Source organism: Sciurus vulgaris (assembly GCF_902686455.1).
Source record: "Sciurus vulgaris genome assembly, chromosome: 2".
Classification (NCBI taxonomy): domain Eukaryota; kingdom Metazoa; phylum Chordata; class Mammalia; order Rodentia; family Sciuridae; genus Sciurus; species Sciurus vulgaris.
The window spans coordinates 100,303,647-100,312,069 of NC_136462.1; positions in this window are offsets into that span (position 1 = coordinate 100,303,647).

Consider the following 8,423-nt stretch of genomic DNA (forward strand, 5'->3'; position numbering starts at 1 on the left):
TCAAACTTGCAGTCCTCCTTTCTCAACCTCCTTTGCTACTTCGATTGCAGGTATGCACCATGGCACCCAACTCACATGGAACACTTCTATCCTGGCTCTGGTAAATGGGGCTCTTTCTCTAATTGGGTGCTGTGAATCACCTATTTTTTGGAAAACTGACACGTTTCAAATTTGGATTCCATAGCACTTAGTTCCAGTAGCTCCTTCAAAGGATAACCTCCCATAAATGTTACCAAGACTTTTTCCTCATTTCCTTAGAGTATAAGAAGGCTTCATCTATATATCTAAATATCAATAAAAGTCAGGCATTTTTTTACCCTAAAAGAAAAGTTTGTGTTCATTACACCTTTACCTACTGATAAAGGAAAGAGGCTCGAGTATTGGAACCCTACGGATTTTTACCTTTGACCTTGAGAGCTTATGTGGAGGTTCTAGCAGGGGGGCACAGCTGCTTTTATACCCTTAACCAGAGAACTGGGAAGGTTGTCTCCATCCCGAACCTGCAACTTCTGGTGAGATGCAGGTAGAGCAGTGAAGGAGGAAGGGACACCGTCTAGTCAGCCAGAACAGTCAACCCAGGTGATCAATGAGTGATGGATGTTAGCAGCTGGATGACCCTTACATTTTGGTTGTTTGCGTTTGAAAGAGCAGCGTGAACTCACCAAGCTCTTTCCTCACAGGACTTGGGGCAGTCTCTTTAAATTAGCCAAGAGAAGGCTCTTTGTGGGCTCTTCCTACATTTTGTGTCTCACAGGTATCTTAAAGAAGGGAGGGGGCGTTGGATCATTCTTCTTAGAGCACTGTCTCAGTTACAATGAAGAGGTCTAATGATGAGATGCCACTGTCTTTGCAGGTTTCTTTTGGTCACCTCAGTCCAGTGCAGTGGTGTTAACAAGCGTAGCTAAGCAGAACATTTGCCTTTCATTACGCCAAGCTTATAGTGTGGCTGCCAATGGGTGAGTTGGTTGCTGGTGCCAAGTCTGAAACACTGCTCCTGGTCTTCTGGTTCAGACTCCATTCCAAGCCTATTTCTTCATACTCACCTTAAACCACAAACCTGGATTCATGTCTGTACATTTAGACTTTGCTTCCACCTGTGCTTACCACTCCCACACCCACCTGACCTGAACCTCTGATGTGACTTCAGCTGCCAGTTGAGACATTGAACTTTGTAATATTACACAGTGCTTAAGCACACAAAATTTCAGAGTCAGATCTCATCTAAGCTTTAAACTGCATGTTGTTGCTCATCAGCATTATATACATTATTTAACTTCTTGGCTTTATTTATAAAATAGGCTATTGACACCTAATTCATAGGGTTGATATAAGAATTAAATGAGACTGCAAACAAGGCCTTTTGGCATGATGCCTAGTTCCTAATAAGTTGTTATAGCCTTTGTCCTGTTTGACTTATTATCCATTCCTACCAAATTGAACTGAAACACTGGACTCTGACCTTGACCTTACCTTTAGTATTGCATCCCTCTATCTAAATATCTGACCTGGACCTACAGATGGCTTTTTGCTCTAGTCATACTACTCATCAGCAATACCCAGTTTCTGGACCTTACCGGCTCAGACCCTTTTTTGAATGAATTTAGTATGGGGAACCCTCAGATCCCTAAAAAAGACTAGACTGAGTTCATATCTACTTTTTGGGTTTGTCATAAGTAGTCTGCATTGCCACCCTGCCCAAACAAGCATCTTCACTTGGAAGCCAAAAACCCTGGGGTCATTTTTTTTTTTTTTTAAGCTCACATCCCACCCATCAGTGGATCCTGTGGCAAGATCCAAAATCTAACCCCTTCTTACCATGTTCATAGCTATCATGTGATTCCCACCTTCAGGACTATGGCACTAGCCTCATAACTGGTCTCCCTGCTATTACCTTGGCCACCTAGTTTATTCTTAATATAGCACCCAGAGTGAGCATTTTAAATCCTAAATCAGACCATGTCACTTCTCTACTTAAAATTTGATTCTGCCCCTCAGTAAATGCTATAATCTTCATTGAAGCTTATAAGGTACTTCTCTGCCACTCTTTGTCAGTCCGCCTCTCACAGCTCCAAATCACACTGGCTTATGCTTGCTTTCAACCTTAGGGTGTTTACCAGTTCTCAGCCTGGAAAGTTCTTAGTACAGAGAGTTCTTCTATTTTTCAAAAATCTCTGTTCAAATGTCACCTTATCACAGCAGTTGCCTGACCAGTGCATGTAAGATCGCACACATCCCAGCACCCCTGCCCCATTTGATTTTTCTTTCTAGCACATAACCACTGAAATGTTATGTCCTTATTTATAAATTCTTTCTCCTACTTAAAGTATAAGCTCATTGAAGCAGGGACTTTGTTTTACTGCAGTTTCTGGACTTTTCTTGTCAACCCAGACCCAACACTTAACATAGTGCTTGGTACATGGTAAGCATTCAGTGTTTATTGGTTGAATGAAGTCATGAAGGAAACCATGACCATTGTCTTCCAGATCCCTTCGGCATTGATGGTACTCTGATGCAAGGAGGTTTGCTTACTTTGGGGATAAATCATGGTATACATAATTCAACTATCTATAATTTGAAGGGGGGAGTCTGTAACCTTGGGGTTTCTTGGTCGCGACTGCAGAACCAACAAGCTCTAAGTTGCAGTTCTAAGAGCAGTTAAAAATTCTCGGAAAACATGAGTCTGGTCTGGCCAGTTTATTATCCTTAATTGCATTTTCAAATGTGGGTGCAGCTCAGGTTAGCAGTTGTATTGCTCCTGAGTCAGCTGCTTGACTGCTTCCCCATTCTCGTCAGAATGACTGTACCTTTCGGGATTGCACAACATGTTCATGACCCAGTTAAGACTGCGGTGCAGTTTGCTTTTCCCTGTCTCTGCACTATTCCTATTAACTGTGACTCTGCCAAACGAGCCAGCCTTAGATTATATGTCTAGTTAAGGGTCATTGGAGACCACCTATGCTAGCCTTAGCAAAAGGGAGAGATTTCTCAGGATTCCAAGGAGTCTCAGGAAGGACCAGAACCAGGCTAGGGGTTGGACAGCCTGAGGAGGACTCTGCTTCTCTGTTTTGTTCATTCAAAGTTGACTGGGCTTCCTGATCCAAATAGGATGGCAGAAGACAGGGTTCATTGTTCCAACTTCAGTCATTTCAACTTTATAGAATTCTTCTGTCTGTCCATCCTGTTTCCCTCTCCCAGTTCAGTTTCTCTGAAATGAAATCATATTGGCCCACTCCAAGTGTAGTTAACTGTTGCCAGGTGGCAGCGTAGTTGGGGGCGGGGGGGTCAAACCTTGTTGATACAAAGTGGAAGGCAGATAGAAGGGTCATTTTTAGCTGGCAGTTGCCAAATGTACCTGTAACATATGGTAATAAGCTTTCTATCTTTTATCTGTCAGTCAGCTGTCAGACATACTCTGTAGTATGCTTACACTGGGCATACTGTGGTTCCCCAGGCATTGATGCCACTAGTTTCTCTCTTGATGGATTCATTAAGACAATTAATCACTTTATTGTTCACAGTTCCTTGACTTGTGTGTAGTGTTTGCTGATTTGTAAGACATACTTCTATGCTTCTTGTGAGTTTTATAATATTCCTATGAGGATAAATAGACTAGATATTCCCATCTGTGATACAAAGATAGAGAAATTAAGTCACTTGTCCAAGTTTGAGCAGTGGTGAAAGCTGAACTAGAATTCAGGCTATGCCTATTTCTTAGGCTTTTTTTTTTTTTTTTTTAAGTTTTTTTTTTTCCATGAGTAAAAAGCATACAGAACTTTAATTTTAAAATGTTTTCATTTTTATACATCTATTACTTTATAATTAAGCATAATTATTAAAATTATATTAAATTTCACTTAATTTATACATCACAGCTGCATCATTTATGTCTCACTGGCTATATTGTATCTATGGTTTATCACCTTCAAAGATTTAAGTGCCTTGAAGATAGAGATCTTTGTCAGAACTGTTCACTAATGGACCTTGCTACCCAGTAAGGTATTGAGGGTATAAACCCTTAAATATTTGATGAATTTAATTTTGACTTAACACAAATGCATGAATGTAAATTTAACACCTATTTAGTATTGGTTCTCCCTGGCTACTTTTTCTTGCTATCAGAAAGCCCCACCATACATGCCAGGTAACCATATATATCCTCACATAGTATTCCTATTCATATATGCACACATATGTATGTATGTATACATACACATGCACAACACATATACTTTTAAAAGTTTGGGTTTTTTTTTGGTTGGTTTTTTTTTTTTTTTTTTGGGTACTGTGGCTTGAACCCAGGGATACTTTGCCACTAAACTACATTCCCCGGCTCTCTTTTTATTTTTGAGTTAGGGCCTCCCTAAGTTGTCTTGGGGCCTAAGTTGCTGAGATTGGCCTCAAATGTGGAGATTCCCCTACCTTGACCTCCTGAGTTGCTGGTATTATAGGCATGTGTCACCATGCCTGGCTTAAAAAAGAACTGTTTTTAAAAAGTGAGATAATGTTGAAATGAACTTTCTCATATATAATAACATAACACTAGAAAACTTGCCCGAGTCTTGCTTTAGCTACCTTCATGCACAACAGGAGAAAGAAAACACAAAGGAATTCTAAGACTTCCAAGAAATTAGAATGTTAATTTATTGTATCATCTGGATTCATAGATGTCATTTGAGTTATGTTGTACATAATAATCAGAATAAAATAACTTCAAGTTTAGGGTTCACAAAATATACATCAAAAACTTGAAATTGTGATGTCTCAAAGAGGGACCTACAAAGACTCATGATTCCCAGATCTACGACTTGGAACCTCATTCTAGCATGGCATTCTAAGTGGTGCCATTGTACAGAGTCTGTCTCTGTCTGTGCCCCATGTCACTAGGACTTTCCTCAGTTGACCAGCTGCTGAGTACAAAGACATCAGGATATTCTTTTATTTTTCACTTTTTAAAAAACAAGTAATAAGCTCATTGTTGAAAACTAGAAGATGCAGATAAGAAAATAAGGAAAATACCTATTATTCCATCACCTAGGTATAATTAATCTCTGTTAGTATTTTGGTCCTTCCCATCCAACTCAAACTAATTGTATTATTTTTCTATATTGATAAAAGTAAAGATAATTCAAAGGTACCTAAAAGAATAATTTCCTCTTTCCCTCTCTACATTCTCTTCCCACCAAATATCCTAGTCTTCACAGATAACTACATTTAGGGGTTTATTGTGCATTTATCCAGAATTTTCTATGCATATACAAATAAATATGCTTAATTTTTAAAAATTGGAATATTATACATACTTTTCTTCTCACATTTCAGGCATCTTTTCATATTAATGGTAATTGAGCTATGCTGTTTTTAATGGCTTCACAGTGTGCAGTTTTGAGGATAGATTGTCATTTGTGTAACTAATTTCCTATGGATGGACATTGTTTACTATTACAAATGCCACTGTAATAAATGTCCTTCCTGTATTTTTGAAGCATTTCTGAGGATACACTTATATCTGGGACAAAGTCTGCTTCCATGGAACGTTTTGATAGATCCTCCCAGGACTGGCTTATATCCTGTCTGCATCAATGTAGCATGCTGATTATTTTCAAAATCTGGTGTTTCTGAGCTGAGCTGTGCCATACCCACTGGAAAAACTATTTAGCACTCCTAGATACCAAATTGCCCTCCAAGTGGTTGCACTATTTTGCTTGTTTTTCTTTTTTCTGGCATATTACTGGGAAGTTCATCATTTTCTATTTTTTTAAAGGACACCCTCTAAATAGGTCACGCAGATTGCAAAAGTCCTTTGTGACCTTATATGTTTAAATAAATTATAATTGAAATGATAAATTTACATACAAATTTTATAATGTCTTCATATATATTTCAACATATAACTCATTTTTAAAGGGTACAGAGAAATGTTCTTAACCATATTAACAGGGTTGTATGGTTTTTACTTTTTGACTATTATGAGTGATGCTGCTTATATATTAATATACAGTTTTTGTTTAGAAGTTTGTTTTCAGTTCTCTTGGGTATTTACCTACCAGAATTACTAGGTCACATGATAACTTTTTTGAGATGTTAGACTCTTTTCCACAGAGGCTGTACAAATTTCCCTCCCACCATTGATATATGAGGATTCTAATTTCTCATATCCTTTGCTAAACTGGTTATTGCTGTCCTCTTAACCATAGCCATACCAGTGGGTATGAAGTGATATTGTGGTTTTGATTCTACTTTTTGATGACTATTGATGTTGAGAAATGTGCTTATTGACCATTTTGTGGTTTTTTTTTTTTTTTGGAGAACTCTCCAGAGTCTTTTAAAATTGGATTAGCTTTTTATTAAATTGTAAGAACTCTTTACATAGTCTAGATATAAATCCTTATCAGATGTATGATTTGCAAATGTGTTATCCCAGTCTATGGATTTTCTTTTCATAGGATAAATTGGGAAATATTTTTTCCTCTTCAAGTTTTAGAACAGTTTGTGAAAGATTGTTATCAATTCTTTGAATGTTTCATAGAATTCACCAGTGAAGTCATCTGGGCCTGGCTTTGTGGGAAGTTTTAAAATATTATTAGATTTATTTTTGTATGTGATGTTAAAGTGGGTCTCTAATTTTTTTTCTAAATAAATGCCAGTTGTCCTAATGCCATTTACTGAATGATCTACCTGTTCTTATCAATTTTGAATGAACAAGTTATGAGACCATTTTGGATCTTGACTACAACTTTACTCCTGATAAGTCACAAAGCAGATTTCATTTATTGGTGGTTATAATGTTGGAGACTTGGGAAATTCTTTGTCCCAACAGGATGTGGGACATCAGGATAACAGAAATGGCCAGGATATGGATCACAGCTTCCCTGCCATCACTGTCAGTGTGCTGGTGTGTGGTTGGGATTGTACACTGGAACCACCAACACCTCCAAGGCCGGTGTAGTGGGCTGGGAACACATCCCTTGGACATCTGCCTGTCCACACTGCTCAGAGGTTCAAGCCAGGCCAGAGGTCACCACCCAAGTCTGCTGGCATGGATTCCTGCCTCAGGTGACTCTCCGGACTTTGGAGTCTGCTTGCTCTGTTGGGCCTACCTTGTTCCCTGCACCCCGCTCCGCCTTTGCCTTGCTGTTCTTCTCAGACTTTGGACTTGGCATTTTGACACACATCACAGTGGCCCTCCACCTCCCTCCACCCCTGGGAGCAGCAATTATGAGATACCAGGTCTGGGCACTCTTCTCCCTCCAGAATGTGCCTCTGCTTATCCCTGTAGAACTCGCCCTACCCCTTGCTGCCCTGATCATTCCACAACTCCTCATGATTTAGTCAGAACACATCTTGCTGGGTCATGATATCCAGGAGATATGACTCTGCTTGATCCTGTAACATCCTGTCTCTCCATTTTATTGTGCATAGTAGATGCATGTGAAGCCGTGGAGGAAATGAGAACAGGAGGGCATGGTGAGAAGGGACCAGGACTGATCCTTGCAGGACAGTGAGAGGAGGCACAGCCAGCAATGGAGGCTGAGAAGAGGTAATGTCAGGGGTAGGCAGAAAATGAAGAGGACAGAGTGACTTAAGTCAAGAGATAAGAATTCTCCAAGCTGGGCATGGTGGAATGTGCCTGTAATCCCAGCAGCTTGGAAAGCTGAGGCAGGAGGATGGCAAGTTCAAAGCCAGCCTCAGCAATTTAGCGAGGCCTTAAGCAACTTAGTGAGACCTTGTCTCAAAATAAAAAATAAAAAAATGTTGGGGATGTGGTTCAGTGGTTAAGTACCCCTGTGTTGTTAAAAAATTCTTCAGCATGGAGGGAGGTGGTAGTAGGTAGCAGTATCAAATGCTACTGAGAATTTATACTATATGCAGATTGAAAAGCACCTAATGGATTTGGCAACCTAAAGATCATTGACTTTATCAAACTTACATCCATGATCAGGTAACTGTTGAAAGTCCCTCAAGGGCTCCCCAGTACCCTCCAGATAAAGTATCCTTCACACTAGTACCATTACACTTCCACTACACTCCCTTCTACTCACTCACCCCGGCTCCAGCAAAACAGAGCTATTGCCAAGGCTAGATGACAATTCTCTCTTGTTCTTGTGCCATTCTGGACCCCTTTCCTCCTTTCAAACTCCCTCTGTCCTTTAGGTGCTCAAATACCATCTTCCAGGAAGCCCTCGGGCTGGGTTTGGGGTTCTTCTCTCTTTTCCCATAGCATCCTGTGCTGGTATATGTTAGGTTGTCTTGTCCACCTTCATCCCCCAGTCCTCTGGGGGACTGTTAGGGCCTGCCCCACTCATCTCCCATGAATGCAACGAAGCAGGTCTTGGTAGTGGAGGTGGGGGTGCATCCTGCTTCTGACCAGGTAAGTAGACACTGGCAAGCCAAACTGGCCACAAGCCACAGGCATCTCTTTGGTT